Source organism: Mastomys coucha, unplaced genomic scaffold (genome assembly GCF_008632895.1).
Source record: "Mastomys coucha isolate ucsf_1 unplaced genomic scaffold, UCSF_Mcou_1 pScaffold13, whole genome shotgun sequence".
NCBI lineage: Eukaryota > Metazoa > Chordata > Mammalia > Rodentia > Muridae > Mastomys > Mastomys coucha.
This window is the reverse complement of record NW_022196895.1, coordinates 48059983-48083486: the sequence shown is the minus strand read 5'-3', so window position 1 is coordinate 48083486 and position 23504 is coordinate 48059983.

Genomic DNA, 23504 nt, shown 5'->3' with positions numbered 1-23504 from the left:
CAGGTTTCCAAATCCTCGGTTCGTGGAACCCCACGCAGGTAGGAGCTGCGGGACGGCATCCTACACCAAGTTTGATTATTTCCTGACATCTACTCCTCTTGGGTGTGTTTGCTTCTTTCTGTTCTAGAGCTTTCAGGTGTGCTGTTAAATTGCTTGTATGAGATCTCTCCAATTTATTTATGAAGGCACTGAGTGCTATGAATTTCCCTCTCAACACTGCTTTCACTGTGTCCCATAAGTTTAAGTATGCTATTTCTTTATTTTCATTGAATTCTCTAAAGACTTTGATTTCATTTTTTATTTCTTCCCTGACCAAATTATTATTGAGCAGAGTTGTTCAGTTTCCTTGAGTACATGGGCTTTCTGTTGTGCTTGTTATTAAATTCTAGATTTAGTGCATGGTGATCTGATAGAAAGCATGGGATTATTTCAATCTTCTTGTATCTGTTGGGGGTTGTTTTATGGCTGATTATATGGTCAGTTTTGGAGAGGGTACCATGAGGTGCTGAGTAGAAGATATATTCTCTTGTTTTTGGGTGAAATGTTCTATAGATATCTGTGATCTGTTAAATCTAGTTGGTTCATAACGTCTGTTAGTTTTGTTTTTGTTTCAATGACCTGTTCATTGGTGAGAAAGAGGTGTTGAAGTCTTGCACTATTATTGCAGAGGTTCAATGTGTGTTTTGAGCTTATTAACCTTTCTGTTATGAATGTTTTTGCCCTTGCATTTGGGGGATAGACGCTCAGAGTTTAGACTTCCTCTTGGTGGATTTTTTTTCCTTTGAGAAAAGATTATGAAGTAATGTGTTTGAGTATTTGTGTCTGCCTAGACTGAAACCTGATCATCTTCAGCTTCTTATTTGACAAGTGTCTTCCTAAAATAAAATTCCATGTCACAGTCATTTAGAGGGCATCCTGATTCCAAAATGGCAGCTAAGAACACGTATTGTGTTCTTTTCACAAAGCTCCTCATCCAAACTCATGATCTACTGCAGAGAGAATTAGATTATCTCTCGTTTCCTGTCCATGTTCTGCTAATCCTCTCTCTGACTGCCATTTACTCAGCCTTAGGCTGATTAGAAGGAGTAGCACATGGATATAGGTATAAGAGAGAAAGACATTCTTAGATAATTTGACTTGTCTTGCCTTCCTTACTGTGGTTAGGACACCCCTACTAAGACAACCCAGTAGGCTACCAGAGGGTTAGGAGTGGCGGTGGGTGTTACCCATGGATTTTTGATGCAGGGAGAGCAGAAAAGGTATAGTTGCCTTTCTTTTAATTCTTTATTGATATTTTTAGCATAAATTTGATCTCTTCTGGTAACCTTAAAGAGTTGGCTATATTGGGACTCAGAAATTTTTTAAAGCTGAAGGTAGGCAGGCATCATTGATTTGGGTTTGCACAGAAATGTAATCCTATGACAGAGATGATGGGAAGGCTCTCCTCTCTTGCCCCATCCCAAAGTAGAGATACCCAGGGGCTTGGGCATGCTAAGCAAGCATCCCTAGTGTTCAGCTATACCACCAGTCTTTTTGTGAGAACTTGAGAGATTTCCACCAAGCTGCTCTTTGGCTTTTTTTTTTCTTTTCTTTTCTTTTTTTTTAAATGACATGTGTTTCTTTTCTTCCCCTTTTCTATCCATTAAGTTCTTTATTATACTTGAGATCACAAACACAATATTGGATACATGCCTTTCAGCAGGAATTACCTAATTTAATGTTTGTATGACTGTTCTGTATTTCCCAGAGTCAATTTTTATTCTGAGCTTCTTCCATATGGCACTCTGTTTTCTATTTCCTTGAAAGGTAATCAAGTTTCAATGGACAATAGACACACTATTAGGGCAAGAAAGTCTGTTAGATTCCCAGTGTGCTTTTAGTAATACTCACATTCTGCGAGTAAGTGCAGGTCTTCAGCTTTCAGTTAAATTTTGTCTCATTTCTGACTTTGATAGCACCCCACTTTTGTCTGTGTGGATTCCAAAGAAGTAGGTGGCAGCATGATATCCAGGCATATTTTTCTTGTGTCTTTTAGTTTTTCAAATTCAAAGATTGTGATTTAAGCAAGATCTCCATAATCAACTCCCTCTCCCTTGCTGCTTCTCTCAGCCACCACTGCCTCACTGTGTGCTAGTGGCCTCTCTCCTCCTGCTGCTTCACTGAGCCCCAGTGGCCTAAGGTGGTGTCCTCCTCTTGTTTTACACACCACTGCCCTTCTCTACTACCTGGGTTTTCACATTATTTGTGGAGATCGAAATGTCATCTCTACAGAGTGATTAATTATTTTTGAAATAATTAATATTACCCTCACCTATCGCTAGGGCTGCTATAAAGTACCACAAATTAGATGCCAAAATGACCAAAGTTTATGTTCTTATAATTGTGGGTGGTGAGAGTGAATGGTGGAGGTGTTGGCAAAGTTTATATTCTCTGATGTCTTTCCTGGTCCTATGGATGTTAACCATTCCTTGGGTTTTTATATACTTTCCTGTCTTCTGTTGTTTTTTTGTATAGGGATCCTACTCATATTAGATCCTACCACAAGGATTTCATTTTAATACAGTTCTCTCTAAAAGACTCTATTTCAAAATATTTTTACTTTGCAGCATTGAGGGTCAGGACTTTAGCACATAAATTTTGTAGTGATCCAATATTGCAATATCATTCCCTATTAGTTTGCCCTCTTTCCTCACTGTGATGTCCAGATTTTATCTTCACAAATACTCAGACCATCACCTAGCCTAATGCCATGGTTAGAAAATAAGTCATACATCTTTTAAAAAAAAACAATTAAATATAAGTATAATACATGATCTTTTATAGATTTTAAAAATCTATTTCTTATGCTGATTTTACTAAAATTTTTGCCTCATTCTTTGCTTTATAAACGTGAAAAAGTAACAAATGATCTAAAAATTTTTTAAAAAGTTATTGTCTTAAGTTCATTAGAATAAGAGGATGGTGCTTGGGCGGAGCTTCCTTTCTTGTGTCATAATGCCTTTCAAATACGGTGTGACCCTAGCCTGGGTTCCAAGGCTAGGTCAACCTTTCTTGCCACAGTAAAATAAGAGGTCTTCTTTATTTGAAAAAGACATTTTCGTATATCACAGATTAATGTTAAATATCTTTGAAGAGTTCCCTTTCTGTGATAGCATTATTAGCCATAATCTATCATAGGTAGGCTTTCCCTAAATGGATAAGTTACATGTAACCTCATCTGCATTCATGGCGTATGTTCATTCCCATATTACCCAAGTTATGTCGTTACGGTTCGTTATACACTCTGGAAATGTGGAATTTTATCTGAGAGTTATGTTCTTAGAACACAGCTGGACTAAGGAAGAAGCCCTGATTCTCTTGGAAATAGCTCTGTATAAGTCAACAGCCTTCTCTGTGTGCCTTAGAAAAGACTAAGGTATACTCTTTGGTTGGTGATTTAGTCCCTGGAAACCCTGGGTGGAGCAGTTAGTTGATATTGTTCTTTGTATGGAGTTGAAATCCTCTTCAGCTCCTTCAGTTCTTCCCTTAGCTCTTCCATTGGGGTCCCCAGGCTCAGTCTGAGGATTGGCTGAGCGTATCTGCATCTGTATCGGTCAAGTGCTGGTAGAACCTCTCAGGGAACAGCCATATCTGGCTCCTGTCAGCAAGCCCTTCTTAGTATCATCAATAGTGTAGGGGTTTGGTGTCTGCAGATTGGATGGATTCCTAGGTGAGGCAGTCTTTGGATGGCCTTTCCTTCAGTCTCTGTTCCATTTTTTGTCCTTGTCTTTCCTTTGGACAGGAACATTTCTGGGTTTACAATTTTGAGATGCATGGGTGGCCTCATCTCTCTTCTAGGCGCCATGCCTATCTACTGGAGATGGTCTCTCCAGGTTCTATATTCCCTTTGTTGGGCATTTCAGCTAAAGTCATCACAATTGACTCCAAGGAACCTCTTCCTTCCCTGGAGTCTGGGACTTTCTAGTGGCTACCCCAGTTCCCCATCTCCCTACTGTTACATGTTCCTATTCAATTTCCTGGCCCCCTGAACTTCTCTCCTGTTCCTTCTAATACCTGTTTCTGATCTCCTTCCCCCACCCCCTGTCCGTCCCTTATCCCTCCCTCCCTTTAGGTCCTGTAGAATTCTATTAGGATTGAGGCATCTATACTTTGGTCTTCTTAAGCTCCATATGGTTTGTGGGCTGTACGGTGGATATTCTGAGCTTTGGGGTTAATATCCACTAATTAGTGAGTACATACCTTATGTGTCCTTCTGTGTTTGGGTTACCTCACTCAGGATGACATTTTCTAGTTCCAGCCATTTGCCTGTGAATTTCATGAAGTCATTGTTTTTAATATCTGGTAGGACTCCATTGAGTAAATGTATCACAATCATTTTTCTATCGAGGAGCATCTGGGTTCTTTCTAGCTTCTGGTTATTATAAATAAGATTGCTATGAACATAGTGGAGTAGTTATATGTTGGAGCATCTTGTGGGTATATGCCCAGGAGTGGTATAGCTGGGGGTCTTCAAAGTAGAACTATTTTCAATTTTCTGAGGAACCACCAGATTGATTTCAAAAGTGTTTTTAACTAGTTTGTAGTCCCACCAGCAATGGAGGAATGTTCCTCTTCCTCCACATCCTTGCCAGCATATGCTGTCACCTTATTTTTTGATCTTAACCATTCTGATTCGTGTGAGGTAGAGTATCAGGGTCATTTTGATTTGCATTTCCCTGATGACTAAAGATGGTGAACCTTTTCTTTAAATACTTCTCAGCCATTCAAGATTCCTCTGTTAAGAATTCTTTGTTTAACTCTGTACCCAATTTATAATAGGGTTTTTTGGTACTCTGGAGCCTTACTTCTTGAGTTCTTTATATATTTTGTATATATTAGCCTTCTATTGGATGTAGGGTTGGTAAAGATCTTTTCCCAATCTGTGGGTTGCAGTTTTGTCTTATTGACAGTGTCCTTTGCCTTACAGAAGATTTTTTTATCTTATGAGATCTCATTTGTTAATTGTTGATCTTAGAGCCTGAGCCATTGGTGTTCTGCTCAGGAAATTATATTCATGGGAGGAGACAAGACTCCAGATACATCTGTAGCAGAGGATGTCCTTATCTAACATCAATGGGAGGGGACAGAGGCATGATGCCCCAGGGTAGGGAGATGCTAGAGGAGTGAGGTGAGAGTGGGTAAGTGGGTGGAAGAGCACCCTCATAGAGACGAAGGGAAGGAAGAATGGGGATGGGAGGGGTGTGTTGTGGAGTGGTAACTGAGAAGGTGGATATCATTTGAAATGTAAATGAATAAAATTATTAATAAAAAGAAAAGAAAAGAAAAGACTAAGGTAGTCCTGTTTATCTGGAGACAAAAGCAGGAAGTGACTAGAGAGTCTGTAGCAGTTTATCCATGCTGGTTGCTAAGTATAAAGTGCTCATACCCTTAATTATAGTAGAATATCATTCGTTTTTTGAAGACTATAGGAGCTCAAAGGGTCAAGGACACCACAAGAAAACCCACCGAATCAAGTAACCTGGACTCATAGGAGAATTACCGAAATGGAACAAACACTCAGGAAGCCTGCATGGTTCACTGCATAGCTACACTCTAGCTAGCCCGTTAAAAGACACACAATCCAGGCATTTTATTTACAAGTTGTAAGCCTAGATTGGGTAGGTTTTCAGCTCTTCTAACTTATACCTCAGCCATATGTCCCTTGTTACTTGAGTTTTCTCCTGGCCATGTGCTCATAGTCTATCTCCTCTTATGACAGCTTGCTCCTCTCACCCATGTCTTTTCTTCTTTCTCATTTCTGATCTCTATTTGTGACCCCCAGCTAGGTAACTGAAAAACTTCCTACCTCTTTCTACTGCCCATTCACAGGTTTTAGCCTTTTATTGAACAATTAACTTGGAGAGCAAGATTACATTGGATTACTTGGTTTATATGAGGATGTACTCATTTGTCTTGGGGCAATTAAGTGGTAGGGCAACCAGGTCTTGGGGTACAGAATTTAGCATTTGAGTATATAGCAGCACCATATCAAGCCCCCAAACATGGCTATAACCTAGGTCCTCTGCATATGTTATAACCGTATAGCTTGGTGATTGTCGTGGATGTTATATCTAATGCTTTTGCCTGTTTTAGGAACATTTGTCTTCCTACTGGGTTACCTCATTGAGCCTTACTACAGTTTGATATGTCATGTTTGGTTATATCCCTGGGAAGCCTGCCTTTTTTCTGAAGGGAAATGGAGGGATAGGGAAGTTTGAGTTTCCTGGGGGGTAGGGGAGGGACTGGGATGGTACGAGGGAGGGGAAACTGCAATTGATTCCAGTTTGATTGAATGTAATATATGAGAAAATAAAATAATAAAATAATAAAAAAATAAATAAACGTCTTAGTTAAGTTCCTGAACCTCCTGCAGGCATACCTCCAGCCCTAGGTGACTGAAAGTCATTCCTTCGTGGCCTCCTTCTGCTGAAAAGCTGGGATATAGGTAAATATTCTTTGGTCTGTCAGACTATATCACCCTTGTCACTCTTCCAATGCTTGCCTGCTTTGTAGCTTTCTAATTCCTTCTTATGAAAGGAAACCTCTTTGTGCTTAGGTTTTGAAATGTGCATATATCTCACAGGTCAGATTTCCTTCTCCAGGTTCTTTCTTCCTCATTCTATAATTATTTTGGATAAAGGTCTCTTCTTAAATAAGTCTGAATTTTCTTCCTCTTTACAAGTCTATATTGGGAAATTCATGTTTTTATTGCTTGAATACAAGAAAACTCAGTATCTGAACTAGGTAACACAACACAAAATTCATTCATTATATAAAACTAATTATGATATATTCTCTAATTTCTTATGTCTTTCTTGACTTTTATATAAGCCAAAAAAATATGGTAGAGGCTATGGAAATTGAAAGTTCACTCCATTCTATTTGTGATAAACTCAATTTTGAGAGATACTGCTCACCACTGAAGAGAAAGTATACAACTATTGTTCATGATTGTTGTAAACAAACATTATATGCTAAAGATATTCATAACAGTTCTTCTACTGCTAGGGGCAACTAAAGAAATAGTTTGAGTTGGTGGTAACTACAGATGTAATAAAAATGACATTTTCCACAGATTAAAAATTCCTAAATTAAAAAAAATTATATTGATAAATAAAAAATATCTACCAACACTGACTGATATGCTTTAAATATATTTTAGTAGCTTGACTATGATCATCTTACTGATTTTAATTTAAAAAATGGGTCAGGCAAAATTTAGAAACTTTTTGTGTGAGAGGATACTAAGATCAGTAGTCAGGAAGAATATATTTGAGTTTACTGGGCAGAAAATCTGTAATGCTCATGCTTAGATTAATATATGTGCGTATATTCATATTAATATATGCATGCATATATTAATCTATATGTATATATATATACATATTAATATATGTATATTATATATATTGATATATACATATATATTTACAGAAAAAGAATACACACTGAAATCATCAGTGGCTCAGTCCAAGAGGAACCAAGCATGACCTTCTGGATGTTCTTTTCCAGAAGAGCTGCAATGCCCAGAACATGACTCTTGCACCAGTGTTTGACAACACAAATGAAGTATTGAGAACCAGTGATGCTCACCCAAGCCATGGCATTTCAGAGAGATTATTCCAGGCTGTGCTCCACGCTCTCTATAGATCACACAAACTCTGTGACCAAAGGCCCCACCATAAATCACATTGTCAGCAAAAAAGACTAGGTAGGGTTCATTGTTCAGATGAACAAATGTTCTTTCACCAGCAAGAACTAGATGTAGGTCTGAGAAGTGGGTCAGAGGCCAGAACTGTCCTTGGAACATGCAGAAGAGTACACCCACCAAATTAACACATGTCTAATAATGGACCAGGCCTAAAATGGTTTTGGCTTTGCAGTCTGTATGAGTTTAGTTGCTACTCAGTCCTACCATTTTAATGCAAAAGTAGTCAGAGACAACATAAATGGAAATCTAGGACAGTGTTCAAAGACTATTTTATTTACCAAAGCAGATGGAGGATCAGAGCAAACCAGTATGCCAAAACCTGCCAACTCTTTGGCCTAGAATATACAAAAATCAAGTGCTGGGAATTTGGGGTTTATATTTCACTGCTTGGAAAGCCTTGCTTTATTTTCATTTCTTTGTGTAAAACAAAGATCTGGACTTTCTTCCAACATAAAGAAGAGCAAGTAAATTATAAACAACAACAACTAAAACTGTTTCAATAACTTTAAAGTTTATGCCTGTTGCATAATTCTCTGTGACAGTTCTCTGCTACTCATACAAGTGAGTTTGTTTTTATATATAAATATATGCATATATGATTATTCAAATGAGGGTTAAAAGAAATATAATAGCATCCTTTGATAAAAACTCAGATGTTGATAGTAAAAGAGTAGAAAAGGGACCCTAATCAATCTGGCAGTCCTGATAATTATGTTAAGGGATTATGTCTACTTCCTTGAAGGTTCCTTGTTCTTATTTCAGTTTTTCTCCAGGAACTAATCAAGTTTTCAGGCCCAGTAGAATATGGAAAAATTTGAAACTATGAAAGACTTTGATTACTCTTTAATTCTGTTTTTAGACCATAAACCACCAGAGAAAAATACACCACTTCACCTTATTTTCTAGGTAGAATTGAGAAATCACAGCCTGAGACTTGTCAATGTTTTTCCTGCACAGCAGATGCAATTCTGCAGACACAAATCTGTCTCTGAGAGAAATAGCTTGGCATGAGGGGTTTTAATTCCAGTCTTGGGGAATATAGAAAGGTAGAATCCCAGCTCCCCCTCCTAATAGCACTGGGCCTAGTGAACATCTTAATTCCACTGCAATTCAGCTTTCTCATCTGTAACACAGTTGTATTTTTCTTATAAGTCTGTAAAATACATTACTTAAATCAGGTGTTAGAAAGTGGACATTCATACAGTAAAATCAGTTATTTCCATAACATGATTACCAGGCATTTACTAATAACTTGGCACAATGCTAATTCACCTTGCATGGACTTTCTTATTTAATCTTCTCCATCTATTCAAATAGACTTTGTTATCATTTTTTCCATGAGGAAAACCATTCAGTTAACTTAGGAATTGAGCCTGTCTCTTAGCTGATTATCAAGCTGTTAGCTGGGTATTCAGTAAGTCACTCTCTCAGAGGAAATCAGCAAACTAGAGTTTTCCTATGAGCACCTGTGTAAGATTTGTTCCATTTTATTTCTTTCCTAATATCATAAAGCGAAGCACATGCTCACATGAATTTTAAATTTCTGAACCTTTTTGTACATACTAGACATTCTTCCATGGCAGCCATAAGCTACATATGAATAGTTGCTCCCTCTTGAGGTGAGGTAAGTACTCTTAAATTAACATGCCATGAGGGGGTTGGGGGACTCCTTACAAGCTGAGAGAAATGGCTGGCATGACAAATCTAGCTCAGACTCTATGGTTATGGAGTTCCCAATGACCAGAGGTGCGTCTACTCTTATTTTGGTACATGGACATATAACAATTACTCTGTAGATTTCTTTCCCTTTACCCATAGGTTAGTAAAGCTCTCAGATCTCATCAGAGAAACTTCATTGCTTATTTAGTGCACGTTGGTTAACACAGAAACTTTCAATCAATCACAGTTCAGAAAGAACTGTTTGTATTGAGCTCAGCCACAAAGGAGTCACCTGTGTCATCCTCTTCCCCTAGTGGTTCAGGGACCATGACACAGAGAGGCTAGGAAACATTTAAGATCCAGTGATTAGGGTGGGGTGGGCAAAACATTATCTTCTGGACATGACATATCTATTACACTTATGGACCCAGAGCTGTTGTGATTGCCTGCAGAAGGCCTGTGTACCGTTAAACCACTCAACATGCTAGCATGTGTCAGGAAGGGATCCCACCATCTCCATCCCTAACTGAGGAGCTGTTTACAGGGAAGGTGCTGGCTTCACTGTGGGAAGAGTCAGGTTTTTAAGGCATGATGCCTGTTCAGTTGATCAGACTCTAGTGAATCCCCACAATCAAGAGCTCACAGTATACAGGTAGCAGGAATTGAACTCAGTGACTTCCTTCCTTCCTTCCTTCCTTCCTTCCTTCCTTCCTTCCTTCCTCTTTTCCTTCCCTCCTTCCTTCCTTCCTCCCTTCCTTCCTTTTCTTTTAAAGATACAGCATAGGAAATGATTAGAGGAAGGTTTGAATTTAGAAATAGTTAAAGGAAGGAATAGGGGATGAGCATAAAAACATTGTACTCATGTGTAAAATTTTCAAATAATATTTTTAAAAACTAGGTAGAATGATATGCCCTAATGTTTCTTACATAGATGTAACTTTTATATCTGGTACCTATCAGATATTGCACAATGTCCCACCCCATTCTTCTTCTTACTGCCCATCTCATTAATATGTTATCTGTAATGCTATTTTTCAACAAAGTTCAGTACTGATTCATGTATCAGGTACTAAGTTTCTCAATGTCCTCCACTCCTTACATATTCAATATAGAATAATTAACATAACTGAATAAAAATATCTCTTATACATGAGGTTGAAAAGTCCTATATGAAGAGAATTTTATTTTAATTATGCATGCATTTTATTGTATGTTAGACTTGATAATCTCATAGAATTAAAAAAAATCTCTTGACACTATTCTCAATTTAATATTGATAGATCCCATGAATAATACTTTAAGATAGGAAGTTGACTTTAAAGGATTAAATAGTACCTTAGTTATCTTTTAAACGTGTTTGTTTAAACACCAGAAATTTTGCCTCTACCTTCTTTGGCTTAATGCTTCCAATTCTAATTGGGTTTGGTTTCCTTGTCTGCTTCAATTGTTTTTCACCATGCTCGTAAAGTCCAGCACACTCCTCCCTTCTCCTCCCTACATTCTTATATAGCTGTCACTGCTGTGTTATCCCTATCAAATATTAGCACTATTGATTTTAATTCCCTGGCTTGCTGTTTCTTAATTTCATTTTGCACTATTTGTCTCAGATATTTGTCTGATAATTACGCATTGTTATTTGCTTTCACATCACTAAGTACTTTAACATCCCTAGTTTAATTACCTTGTGTGGCAGAGATTTGTAGAATCACTCTTGATACACTTGCTGCCCACCCATGAGATGCCCATGGTTTAACAGAGCAGAAGGGAGACAGGAGTGGCCATGGGACCTTATCTTATCAAATGAATCTAATGTGGTAACTCTGAGGAAGTTTTCTCTTTTCATTTTTTGGGGAGGTTTATATTATATGTGATGCGCATCACATGTGTATTCATGCTTGCATTTTTGTGGGGATAAACATATATGGGGGAAGGAGGACATATATGTGTTTAGTCTAGAGGATGACACTATCTTCCTTGACCATTTTCTCCTCTATATAGTCAGGAATCCTCAATTGAACTCAGAGCTCATTGATTGAGCTCATAGTCTAGGTAGACTGATGGAGCAATTGCATGGAGATTACAGACAGACAGGAGCTGCCGTGGTCCTTGTCTTTTTATATGGGTGCTGGATGGAATTCTAGGGTGCATACTATTCAACAAGATCTTTACTAGATAAGCCATATTCTACAGTCCCTTGTCTGGGAATCTCAGTTTGGAACAACTAACTCTTCTTGCTTCATTTTCAGATCTCCCCCACATCTCTGCCCACCTATATGGAATACAGATGTGTTTTCTGGAACTCTAACTCATTTGAAGCGTAAAGAGGAAAATTACACCCTAAAAGTAGTAAAGCTGAAAACTGAAAAGGATTTTAGCTGCTTAACATTCAGAATAGGGCTATTATCTAGCCTGGACTATTAAGAAACAAAATTCTACTTTGCTTTAACTAATGCTATTTTAGATTTCTATTGTTTTTAGGTATTTGTAATTCTCACTAATAGATACCAACTTATACATATTAAAGTATAAACATTTGGATTTTTAGATCTGACCTTTAAAGTTTCTATAATGCCTCATATACTAAGTAAAATAATACTCTTCATTGAATAAACTCATGTACATATTATAAGTTTACTCAAATGCTGTTGCTGTCTGCAGAACCTGAGCAGAATGTGCCAGTGAGTGACAGGTGTGGAAAGAGTTGTGGTTCTACAGTACCTTTATTCTTATGGCCTCCCTCCCACTTTGCAATTTGTCACAATGATTTTGTGTCGTCTGGGTCCCTCTTCATATCTAAAGCTTTAGAATAATTATTCAGTTTTTTAAAATCTTGACTTGTATGATTTTAAGCCACATGGGTAGAAGCAGTCATTTGACAGGAATGACTTGGCAGTTTTATAAACTTGTAATTGGAAATCAATGTGCTCTAGGCTTCAGGCAGAAACATAATGAGGAGGCCAGTCCGCAGGGACAGGAGATTATATGTTAATACTATAAAAGGTCAGCACTGTACTAATTAAATTAAACCTGTGAGGCATTTCTGGCACCTCTGAATTACTTGTTCCTTCTGAGAATGCAGATTGACAAGTGACAGCCATATGACATCAATCCACTTTCCACTCAGAGTTAGTATGTATTTTGCATATATTTATGTATGATGCAGACTTGATGATTTCTATTACCTTAAAAAGGCAATCATATGATTAAGTCAGATATTAGTTAAAATTATAATAAAAGGATGTGGCACTGGCCTTTTTTAAAAAGTCCTCATATTCACTGAGACTTTTAAAAAAGAATTAAGACAGCACCTATTTATATTTTTGGTCAGGGTTCAAGTTGTTAAGGCTATCTGTTGTTTGTCCTTCAGTGTTCTGCCTGGCTCCATTATCTATCATGAGAAGGATTTACGTTCTTCAAAGGTAGGCATTGCATTAGTCCCAGTCTTTAAACAGGTATCAGTGGTGCCAGGCACACAGAGGACCATCAAATCATTCCAGATGAACTCTCCACTGAAAGAATGAGCAAATTACTAAACGAAGAAGGAGGCTACTCTTCGTTTACCTTAAGGCTTGTTGTCAAAGGTGGTGTTGGATGAACTTTTTGTCTGTTTTGCTCACTGATGAATGCCATGTTTATCAGAAAGCGTCTGGCTAAGTTATCATATGTCTTACTTGGAAGTTTCTTTGGCCTCCTGTATTTCCTTCTTCCTTTATCTATGTGACATTGATGATACTGTTCTTTTTGTTTGTTTGTTTTACTATACTGATGATGACGTTACTGACTACAGATACTTTCTCTGAAGCTAAGCATCCAGTTAGTGGTCCTGGATCTGGATTGTGGCGTGGCAATAGAATTCACCTCTGTAGTCTGCTTCAGTTGGTTCTGGGTGGTGGTTGTTCTGAACACAGGAAGGGAACCCCTGAAGAATTTTCTAGGAATGCTGTATCTTGGCAGGCTTTCCTCTCTTGGATGAGTGGGAATTGAGAAAGCAGTGTGTGCTTCACAGAAATGCATTTGGTGAATGCCTTGCTTTATCTGTTTTTAATATGATGAGAAGCTCTTATTTTCTTTATCTTCTTTGAGCAAAGCTGGTATTTAATTCTTGCCTTTCCACTGTTGATTCCTCAGTTCAATGGAATTAAACACTAATCTTTTCTCAGCCCTAACTTTTACACACGATATGACTTCAGCTATTCATAAGCCTGAAAACTCTATTTTCTCTTCTCTTAAATGAAATTAGCAACAGCTTACATAGTTCATGAGAATTTTGCAGTGATTAACCTAAAATATAAATAATGCACTTCCACAATGATAAACTCGAGCAGGCATTAGCTATAAAAATTTTATTCTCATGTCACCATGTGAATATTTTTGAAGTCAATGTGTCTTTACTGTCAAATAGAGCCTGGCTTTTTATTTTCCCTCTGAGCTGACCATATACCTACAGGCAATCTCATGTAGAGAATTACAATGATAGGGAACATTCCCCCTTAAAAATAAACTAGACAGATTTCATGACAAGTAAAATATCATTAGAAGTATTGTTTCAAGAAGTGCAATAAAAGCTGAAAAACCCCAAAGTTCACATTTGGTAAATTCAAAGATTCAATTGAGTTTACAACCATTTCTAATAAAACCAATTCCAACCTCCAATGTGTGTGTGTGTGTGTGTGTGTGTGTGTGTGTGTGTGTGTGTGTGTAGTTTGGTTAGTCAGCAGCCCGAGATTGGACTGAATAATCTACCATTTCCCCAACATCAATTTGAAGAAGGCAGAGAGAAATGTTCCTGAGCTTCCATCTGAGAAATAGATTTTCCAAAATAAAACAGATGAACAGGGCTTGCTGAGTGAGCACAGAGCAACCTGACCCAGTGCTCACTTGCCTTAAGTTCTAGCTGTTTTGTATTTTATAGTAGACGCCAAAGATAAGCACATGCATTTTAAATAACTGAGATTATATTCTGATCATAAACACAGATTCCCTTTAAAGGGCAATAATAGAAAATATAATTAATTACATTTTATATTTTCTTAATGAAATGTTAAGTCATGAAAATGACAATTTTCAGATAAGTATGTTGCAATGTTAAAAGGAAAAATGAAAACACAGCCAAATAGTGTGAATGAAAATTGAACAATACTATATAAAATATTTATACAGAAAACATTAGACTTACTAGAATTCAGTATACATTTTTTTTTGTGGTGCTGGGAAGGCTTCATGCCTACCAGGCAGGCATTCACCATTCAACTGTGTCACTGGCCCTTTAACGCTCTCTGTGTATGTCCAGGATTAAAGTAGAATATGGAATTCAGTTTACCTAAAATGCTCTTACACAACTCAAAGAGGGGAAACACAATATAAGTGTTGAATTCTGTGTTACATTATTATATGAACCTTTATTCTGAAATTATATTTCTTCCTTATGTAGTACCTACTGTAAACAGTAGTGACACCAAAAGAGAGTTATGTCTACTTTACTTTGAAAGGGCCAATCAGTAGCCTCATTCCCTCAAAGGAGCGCACCCCCAGCAGCAAATGGGGAGCTATTTGTCCTCCTGACCCTGACAGTGATGTGTTCCTAAGAGAGCATCATCAGGCACTCTTTCTTTACACTTCCAGCTTTGCTACACCCTGGCTGGAAACTTGTTCTTGACTGGGATGGCCATAGAATGAGGAAAAGAGACAGAAAGACAGACAGGCAGACAGACACACAAATGGTAAGTTGAGTGGACTGGGCTCTTGGTAAGAATGGCACCAATCAGAAACTCTGTGTTTATACAGTTGAATAGAGAGGTGGGGTTATTGCCTCCACCTGGGCAAGAAGGCAGGGTTATTACTTACAGATAAACATGGACGCAGGGATTATGGTATGCCACTAGGTCAAGGGGTTGTATTTAGTTACTTTGTGCAATAACATTTTCTGTAGGTGAGAGGTCTTCAGTCCATACATATGCATGGGGAGAAAGCTGTGATAGACAGTTTCTGTACACACTGCTTATATTTGTACTGGATCTCCAGAGGAAGGCTTTGCCATCTCCCTCTTAACCTAACCCAGAATGAGGGTTTTACCATGCCTTTTTGGGTCTGGGGCTCTTCTGTCCTTGATGTGACCATGTCGAAGTAAACTGTCATGCAGAATTTCACTCAACCAAAACTTCATCTGCTCTCTCTATAGTTTTCACTTTCTGAAACTACTAGTCTGGCATTGGCTATTCAGGTTTTCAGTGACCCAGGTGGCAATGTGACTAGATAGAAGATTTTATTAATGACTAATAGGATCAAACAGATAGATTTTACAAGAGAAGTTCTTGTTGATTGTGAACACTGTGACCCAGCATACACTTTGGGTACTGAAAAGCAAGAAACTGGAAAATGCTTATAGAGAAATCTGAATTTATAGACTAATAAAAGTCCTATTTCTTTTTCTTGAATGTATTATTGAGAACTCTCCAGTGAAACGGAGCTTTTAGGATATATATCCTAAATATATGTTATGAACATTCTAAATCTATATTACAAATAATGTCTGTGTGAGAGTTTTATGAAGAGGGTTGTTTGTGTGATTAAAGCCAGTGGGAGCTAGTGGGATGAGATGATTCTGTCCATCTGAGCTAAGGTCTAGGATCTTCAAAGTTCAGGGAGAGAAGATGAATGTCTTAGCCTGAGGATGTGGGAGATGAGAGTAAATGAATTTGCCCTTCCTCTGACTCTTCATCTTATTCAGTCTCTCAGTGGTTTGGTGCTAACACTTTTTAACTAGCTATCTGGGCATCCTCTAGACTGTTCCTGGTGTTAGACAAAAATAATGATTTTGCTCAACATTAACTCCATGTTGCTTTCACACAGAAATTTTAAGCGTTTTCCAGTTTTACCAGATTCTTGCATATTCCAGAACACAGTTAGTTATTAGCACATGCTTTCATATGTGGATAGTTTTCATACATCTGGATGATTTTTGCTTTGGGTGTGGTTTGAAGCCCTTGACTATCACATTCTTTCTTTTGTATTTTAAAGGACAAGGACATTTTGCTCTTTTGTTTATTTCCATTTCCATTTTTGGGTCTTTATTGTTCTCTCGTCCTCTTTCCCCTTCCACTCCCCCTTCTCTTTCCTTCTGTCCCTCACCCTATAACTACTGATGAATTGTTTGTTTGTTTGTTTTAGAGACCAAAATGTTTTCTCGTTTTTGAGACCAAACCCAGGACCTTATTTCTTATTTTTTCTTTTTTTCTTTCTCTCTTTTTAAAAAATATTTTGCGTATTTACAATCGAGCTGTTGCCTCCCTTTTGGATCCTTTTCTCATAGTGTCTCATCCCATTCCTCCTCCCCCTTGCCCCTAAGTGGATGCCTCCCACCAGACCTCCCCCTCCCAATCTGGGGCCTCAAGTCTCTGCAGGATTAGGCACATCTTCTCCTACTGAGGTCAGACCAGGCAGTACTCTACTATATATGTTCTGGGGGCCTCGGACTACCTCCCATATGGTTGGTAGTTTGGTGTCTGAGAGCCTCCAGGGGTCCAGGTTAGTTGAGTCTGCTAGTCTTCCTATGGGGTTGTCCTTGCCTTCAGCTTCTTCAGTCCTTCCCCTAATTCAACTATAGTGGTCCCCGACTTTAGGCCAATGGTTGGGTATAAGTGTATATGCATCTGTCTCAGTCATCTGCTGGTAGAGCCTCTCAGTGGACAGCCATGCCAGGCTCCTGTCTGTAAACACTTCATAGCGTCAGTAATAGTGTCAGGCCTTAGTGTTCCCCCTCCCCCCGCCATGAGTCTGTCCTCAAGTTGGGCCTATCATTGCACCACCTTTTCCTTGATTTTCCATTTTTATTGTTGCAATTCTTCTATACAGGAACAATTCTGGGTCAGAAATTTTGACTGTGAGTTGGTAACCCCGTCCCTCAAATTGAGGCCCTGTTTATCTACTGGAGGTGGACTCTTTGAGTTCCCTTTCCCCAATGTTGGGCATTTTGGCTAAGGTCATCCCTGCTGAGTCCTGAGAGTCTCTCACCTCCTAGGTCTCTGATATTTCTAGAGAGTCCCCCCAACTCCCAACCCCCGAGGCTACATATTTCTATTCATTCTCTTGGCCCTCTGGGATTCTCTTCTGTCCCTCCTGTCATATCTGATCCTGCTCCCCCTTCCCATCCTCCTCTGTTCTCCCACTTAAGTCCCTCCCTTTGCCTCCTATGATTATTTTCTTCTTTCTTCTAAGGGGATTGAAGCATATTCATTTGGACCTTTCTGCTTATTAAAGTTCTTATGGTCTGTGGGTTGTATCCTAGGTATTATGTACTTTTTGGCTAATGTCCACTTATTAGTGAGTACATACCATGCATATCCTTTTGAGTCTAGGTTACCTCACTCAGGATGATATTTTCTAGTTCAATACATTTTTTTTCTGGAAAATTCATGATGTTCTTGTTCTTAATAGCTGAATAGCATTCCATTGTGTAAATGAACCTTTTTTTCTGTATTCATTCTTTTGTTGTAGGACATCTCGGTTGTTTCCAGCTTCTGGCTATTACAAATAATGCTGCTAGGAACATAGTGGAGCACATGTCCTTAAGGTATGATCTTTTGGGTATATGCCCAAGAGTGGTACAGCTGGGTCTTCAGGTAGATCTATTTCTAATTTTCTGAGGGACTGCCAGATTAATTCCCAGGGTGGTTGTACCAGTTTGCAATCCTGTCTCTTTCTCTACATCCTAGATAGCATATGCTGTCACTTGAGCTTTTGATCTTAGTTGTTCTGATTGGTGTTAGTTGGAATCTCAGAGTAATTTTGATTTGCATTTCCATGATGACTAAGGACTTTGAACATTTCTTTAAGTGCTTCTAGGCCATTCAAGGTTCTTCTGTTGTGAACTCTCTGTTTAGCTCTGTACCCCATTTTTAACATTGGGTTCTTTGGTTTTATGGTGGTTAACTTCTTGAGTTATTTATATATTTTGGACATTACACCTCTATGGGATGTGGGGTTAGTGAATATTTTATTTCAATGTGTAACTTGCTGATTTGTCCTATTGATGGTATCATTTGTCTTACAGAAGCTTTTCAATTTCATGAGGTCACATTTATCAGTTGTTGATTTTAGAGCCTGAGCCACTGGTGTTCTCTTGAGGAAATCCCCCCACCTCTAGTGCCAATGAGTTCAAGGTTCTTTCCACTTTCTCCTCTATTAGAGTCAGTGTATCTTGTTTTATGTTGAGGTCATTGATCCACTCGGACTCAAGCTTTGTTCGAGGTGATAAATATGGATCCATTTTGATTTTTCTACATACAACTGCCAGTTAGATCAGCACCATTTATTGAAGATGCTTTCTTTTTTAGCATTGTATGTTTTTGGCTTCTTTGTCAAAGATCAAGTCCCATAGTATGTGGATTTGTTTTTGAGTCTTCAGTTCTGTATCATTGATCAACCTATCTGTCTCTGAAAACAGTTTTAGGTCAGGTATGCTGATTCCCCCAGAAGTTCTTTTATTGTTGATAATTGTTTTTGTGCTCCTGAGTTTTTTGTTTTTCCATATGAAATTGAGAATTGCTCTTTCCAAGTCTGAAGAATTGTGTTGGACTTTTGATGGAAATTGAGTTGAATCTGTAGATTGCTTTTTGTAAAATGATCATTTTTACTATGTTAATTTTACCAGTCCATGAACAAGGGACATCTTTCCATCTTCTGAGGTCTTTGATTCATTTCTCCAGACACTTGAAGTTTTTCATACAGACCTGTCACTTGTTTGGTTAGAGTTACACCAAGATATTTTATATTATTTGTGACTGTTGTGAAGGGTTTTGCTTCTCTAATTTCTTTCTCAGACAATTTATCATTTATATAAAGAATGGCTTCTGATTTGTTTGCATTAATTTTATATCTATCCACTCTGCTAAAGTTGTTTATCAGCTGGAGAAGTTCTCTGGTAGAATTTTTGGGGTTGCTTATGTATATGATTATATTATCCACAAATAGTGATACCTTGACTTCTTTTCCAATTTGTATCCCCATGATATCCTTCTATTTTCTTATTGCCCTAGCTAGAACTTTGAGTACTATACTGAATAGATATGGAGAGAGTGGGCAGCTTTGTCTTGTCTCTGATTTTAGGGATTGATTTTATTTAAGAGCCTTGAATTCCTGATCTCTCCAGTTCCTTTAACACATGTGCATGAGTGTTTTGCCTGCATGTATGTCTGTGCACTATATGCATGCATTGCCTATATCAGCCAGAGGAGGTCATCCGATCCCCTGAAACTGGAGTTCAGACTGTTAGTCCAGATTGTTCTAAAGACCAATGGTGCAAATTCATTGAGAAATAACCTTCTAGTATATCTGTGCTTTGATAGTTTCATTGATATATATAGTGCATTCTTACACTCTGCACACCCAAACCTCTTTTATACCTCTTTGTGCTTTTCTTCCACTATTTTGTCCTTTAGAGCTTCATGAGGTCAGCAATTGGTATGTAAATAAAGATAATATGAGCCTTTCCCTCACAATCTATTAGTTCAATATGGTTCTATGCTCCCTTTCCCTAGTGGTAATCAATTACTGACAGGCCTAGGCTTACGCAAGCCCAGTGTGAGCAGCAGAGGCCACTGTGAAATCATAACTACAGTAGTTGTTTCAGGCCCTGAGGATAGAACCTCAAAGCTCTTCTTCCTATCTTCTGGCTCTTACATTCTTTCTACCCTCTTGTCCTTAATGTTCTCTAACCCTAGAACATCTGGTATAATTGTTCAGTTTAGTTCTGAGCATTCAACTGTCATTTATTTTCAGTAGCTTGAGCAGCCATGTGTTCACTGCTAGCCATTGCAAGGGCAAGCTTCTCTAACAAAAGCTGAGAGTAGAATTTGTCTACGGGAACAAGCATAGATATTTAGAGGAGATTTCAATGCCATCAAAACTTCTTTGTGCTTCTGATGAGGAGTTTTTAGAATTCTAACACCAGATAAGTGGCTTACACTATTACAAAATAATTTTCTTTTAGAGAAAAGAAGTGACAAAGAATGAACAAATAGATTTCTTTAAACAACATTTGACTGAAATTCATGAGAATATTCGTGAATGTGTTTGAAGAAACCAATACTTAAACTATGTAAAAATTGCGTCTTTTGGCTTCATAGAAGTTCTTTTTAGACACCAAAATCCATAAATTCTCTTGGCTTCCTTGTTTCTTGGTTCTGTGGAGGTTCAGCCATACAACCACAAGTACCCCATTACATGAGGACCTGTGTTGGCACTCTGGTTGTTGTTTGCCTCTTTTCTGGCCTCTTCCCATGGTAGATCCTTTCTGAAAGGAGTCCTTCTAGTCAATATTGAGGTGTCCCATGTGTTCATGGCTGAAGCTCCTTTCAATTTTGAAATAATTCTCTTATAGTTGTCCAGTAAAGGGTAGATACATACATATCTTACCATTTGGGTGCAGCACTCAAGAAGGCTACAGCACTTCCACGCCAATGCTTGTGAACCATGTGAGACAGACAGATGTCTCACTGCCTCATAGTGTCTTTCTCTCTGTTATTTCTGATATCCTAAGGTACCTGGAGATGCTGGTGATTCGTCTGACCTCTCTTGAATGTGAGGATTGTGTGAGGGTAGCTTGTCTCGTGTTTACATTATAAATGTTCTTTTGGTTACTTTTATGTTTTATATCTTGTTACTCTGAGCTTTTTTTTGTGCGTGGGAATCTAGAGACTAATGGAGCATCCTTACCTCACCTCCATATTCCTCTCATTTTGAAAGGGAATTAAATGACACCTCATAGAATGAATGTCCACAGCTCACAAGATTTCCTTCCTTGTCCCAACCACTACCCAGAGGCTGATGTTTATAAATTTCATCCTGTTATTCTTTCACTCTTACTACACATCTGTGCCCACAAGTGTACTTCAGAAACCTGTACTTTGAAGCCAGTATGGAGATATATTTGTGCTATTAGCTTTTCAATAAGCCAAAGGTAATCTTTCACTATTAACAGGCTCTATTTCCTTTATTTTTGCTAACTAGGCAGAAAGATGTTGTTCCAAACAGGGGGCCTGGCTGAGGTGCTCTCTCTCCCTGGTGGCAGGGGGCCTACTGCTGAGGTCCAGGTCTCTCTTTCTTCCCCAGGGTTGACCTGTTTGCTGCACGATGCCTTAATTAAAAAGGAGACAATGTATGAATGAGTTATTTTATTGTAGGAAGGAGAAATATGCTGGTTGATTAGAGAAAAAGAACACAGAGGAAGGAGAGAGAGAGAAAAGAAGGAGAGGGAGAAAGGCAGAGAAGAGAACAAAGAGCAGAGAGGAGAGAGAGAGCAAGAGAGCAAGAGGAAGTAAGAGTGAGAAGGGAGACAAGTAAGAGGGCAAGAAGGTGAGAGAGTAAGAGAGTGAGGAGGGAGCAAACCACCCTTTTATTGTATGGGGCGTGGCATGCCTGGCTTCTGGTCAGATGACTGTGTGTAAGGTCCAGCTAGAATGCTGCGAGTGTGAGACAGTGTCTGCCTGATAAAGCACACATCTCCCGCAGGGGCAACTGTGAGGGGTCTGGACTGAAATCTGAGCCATTGGTCTCAGGCACAAATCACGGAATGCCTACCTTCCCTTGTGAACAAATTACTTTGCTCAGTGGGTCTCCGGGGCTCTGAGGTGGTTGCTCTACTGGACTCCAGCTGTTAGAACTGCCCACTGCCCCACAGAAAGACATCATTGGATTTTTTTTTTAGGAAAGATTATAAGAAGTCAAACATTTATAAAATTTCTGATGAATCATTATAAGACTTATTAAGTATTTAATGACATCTTCAAGCCACTCAGATGTTTTTACTGCCAAAAGAGAGTGTTCTTTGTAACTATAAGAATGGGAGGGCTGTCTTTCAAGTAGGAAAAACATCTCAGAGCCTACTGTTTGTTTTGTTTTGTTTTGTTTGTTTTCTTTTTTGGATATTTTTAGAATTGAAGCCATTTAAAGAGGCTTAAATCATGACCCTGTCAATCACCTTATTTCTGTAATACATATAAAACATCAATCTATGTGTGAAATATATTATATTAGTTGGTATTTTGAAATTCTTCACTAGTGGGAAAACACAGTACATTTTATTTTACAACTTAGTTGTGTCAATATTAATGTTTCAAACTTATTTATTTTGACTCAGATCTAGTTCATTCGATTGCTCTGTTGTATAGTATATGTTCATCAATTGTCCTGTTTCATGATTGTTTTAATATAGGTCCTACAGTTGTCATCTTGTGAATAAGGCCAAGAGTTTCTCTAAGGCATACGTAAAGGCAAGGGCATGCATGTATTTGTATCTGTTAGTGCTTATTTTCCACACTGGTTTCACCACCTCAGGCACTCCCTGTAGGAACTGTTTTTTTTTCCTCTGACATTTCAAGCTTTGACTGAACTCATGCCTTCCCTGTTGTTTCCTTCTCATGGTGGCCCTCTGTTATGCAATTTTCACCACTCTCCACAGCGACACTGATGATTTTGTATGTATTTACTGAAGCTTGTGCTCCCTTTGTGCATCGCATATTTGCGAAGATGGTACAATTTCCTTGAAAGTTATTCGGCTTGGGGTAAATTCATTTGGTGAGTTCTTGCTGATTTGGCAGTCATTCTATATCCTGAATATTTATCCCTTAATACATATTTCCATGGAAACGTCAAGCATCAAAACACTTGACTTTGTCACATCCCATCATACAGATCAAGGACTCCATTTAGATGTCAGTTTGCTCATGGTGATTTCAGTGAAGCTCATAGCCAGTGAAAGGTGAGATGTAAGTCTAGCATACTTGAATCCTAACAAAAGCATAGACTCACAGCACGCAGGCCCCCATGAAGGTAAGGCATCGTTATCCGCACAGAAACGTTCCCACACGCTGCTTCACTCACACAGATAATGTAGGGTAGGTGTGTTTAGTTATGAAATTCATCACACATTTCTTCAGTGTTGTTCTGCATGCCCCATCAACGGTGTGTAGAAGCTCCAATTTCTGAACTTTTCTCTCCTCAATCAGTGTTGCTTGGCTTCTGTGTTTCGCTCCACAGAGTGGAGTACCGTCTAATGCTGAACTAGTCTGTATGTGCTTTTCAGCTGCTTGTGAACCTT